A 2,631-nucleotide genomic window follows, 5' to 3' on the forward strand; every position below is an offset into this window, starting at 1 on the left:
CTTAACAGAAATAGAACAGAAGGTACTGAATAAGGGTTTAAACTATGTTCTAGCACCTAAATATAATGCCTTTGATATGAGATTAACTGTGTTCAAATTAATTAGAACTTTGAAGCTTTAAAAGTTTTTTGGATAATGCACAGGGATGTCCAATAAAGAGTCAGTTTTGTGGAGAGGAAAATCTTCTTTTGTCCCAAACATAAGTGATAGCTCTATACAAACATTTGAAAAAATGGTTTTGAAGGATATTAAAACTTTAGAGGACTCCATACAACAATGCAATTGGCATAATGTATCCAGAGAAGAGAGGAAGGCTTTTTTGTTGTTGTTCAGTCGCACAGTCAAGTCTGACTCTTCACGACCCCATGGACTACATCACGCCAGACCCTCCTGTCTTCCATCATGCTATGGAGTTTGCTTAATTTCATGTTCGTTGCATCGATAACACTGTGTAACCATCTCATCCTTTGCTGTCCTCTTCTTCTTTGACCTTCAGTCTTTCCCAGCATCAGGGACTTCTCCAGTGAGTGCGCCCTTCTCATTTGGTGGCCAAAGTATTTGAGCTTCAGCTTCAGTATCTGGCCTTCCAGGGAACAGTCAGGGTTGATTTCTTTTAGGATTGACTGATTTGATCTCCTTGCAGTCCAGGGGACTCTCAAGAGTCTTCTCCAGCACCATAATTCAAAAGCATCTCTTCTTCGGTGCTCAGCTGTCATTATGGTTCAACTCTCGCAGCCATACATTACTACTGGGAATATCATTGCTTTGACCATATGGACTTTTGTTGGCAGGGTGATGTCTCTGCTTTTTATTATGCTGTCTAGGTTTACCATCACTTTCCTCCCAAGGAGCACCCGTCTTTTAATTTCATGGCTGCAGTCACTGTCTGCAGTGATCTTGGATTCCAGGAATGTGAAGTCTGTCACTGCTTCCATGATTTCCCCTTCTATTTGCCAAGGAGTGATGGGGCCGGATGCCATGATCTTAGTTTTATTGATGTTGAGTTCCAAGCCAACTTTTGTGCTCTCCTCTTTTACCCTCTGCAAGAGGTTCTTGAGGTCCTCTTCACTTTCTGCCATTAGAGTGGTATCATCTGCATATCTGAGGTTGTTCTTTTTCCCAGCAATCTTAATTCCAGCTTTTGATTGGAGTCGTAGAAAAGAAGGAATATTTGATACTAACCTGGAAAGGAGGAAACTCTAAAAAGAGGATTTCAGATCCATGGCCCTTCTTGTAAGGAAAGTAAGCATTGGATTGTTTTCCTTCATGATATTCTGTTAGAATAGTTCCAGATGATAATCTGTAGAATGAACAAATAATCTTGTGACATAGTAAATGTCTTCCAGTGACCCTTTTTATCTCTTATCCCACCTCTGCCTTTCTAGATTGCTGCATTAAACTACTATCTCCATACCAATCTACTTGCTAGGCACTTCCACAGCCTAACTATGCTGAGAGATAGATGACCTTGCCCCTGCGGACCTTCAGCAACCAGCCCTTCACCAAGTATGCACTACCAGGTTGATAGCATTGTATCTCAGAGGCCTGATACCCTGCATTTTGGGATCCTTGGCTCAAAACATTAATTACAGATGGATCAATAGATGGGCCAAAAATTAACCACAGCTTTCCTTTATCAAGGGAGGGCCCACAAACCTTGTCCAAATGGATTCAGATTTCCAAATCTGTAGAACATTTTTCTGCCCCTTAGTTTCTATCAGAACAATGAAAAGGTCCCATATTGTTCTCACCATTATACTATTTCTCAGAGGGTTTTTTTTTGTGTGTGTGTGTGGATACTTATTTCTTCCAACAGAGGGCTCACTCTTCCCCCAACAGTTCTTTCTACAGTCTCAAGGTCCTTCCTGGGTCTGAAGAAAAATCCAAAAAGTGGGGGGCAAAACCTCAGAGAAAGTTGAATGCCCCCCAAAACCTTTTGAAATGACCTCTGCAGGTATCTAACTCCAAGCATCAATGGTGAGAGATTAGAACATGGGGGGGGGGCTTCTAACTGGCTCTGTCAGTAAAAGGGTGGGGGAAGGGCCATTTCTAGGCCTCTTTTAGCCTTTGAGGGAGGGAGCCTTCGGGTCAGGCCTGACAAGGTTGCCAGTGCTAGGCTGGGGAATCCCTAGAGGTTTTGTGGTAGACTCTCTGGAGGGCAGGATTTGGAAAAGGGAGAAGCCTCAGCTGGGTATAATGCCACAGAGTCCACCCTCCAAAGCAGCCATTTTCTCCAGGGAAACAGATCACTGTGCTGTCTAGAGTTCACTCTCCAGGCCCCATGTGGAGGTTGCCAACCCTTGGCCTGGCAGCACTCTAGGGTTGCCAGGTCCCCTCTGGGCACTGGCAGGGAATAGAGGGGTAAGGTTGCCAGATCCAGGCTGGGGAACTCCTGGAGATTTGGGGGTGGACCCTGGGGAGGACAGGGACCTCAGTGGTATACAATGCCCTAGAGTCCACCCTCCAAAGCATCCATTTTCTCCTGTGGAAGTTATCTCAGTAGTCTGGGGCAGGAATTCCAGGGGAACCCCAGGTTCCACCTGGAGGCTGGCATCCCTAGGCCCGGCTCAACTAGGCCCGGCTGCTTGCTGGTGTTCATCAGTAGCCACCCTATGAAAGCCAGTGTGGTTT

The sequence above is a fragment of the Gekko japonicus genome, unplaced genomic scaffold, assembly GCF_001447785.1.
Source record: "Gekko japonicus isolate JY-2015 unplaced genomic scaffold, Gekko_japonicus_V1.1 scaffold642, whole genome shotgun sequence".
Taxonomy (NCBI): domain Eukaryota; kingdom Metazoa; phylum Chordata; class Lepidosauria; order Squamata; family Gekkonidae; genus Gekko; species Gekko japonicus.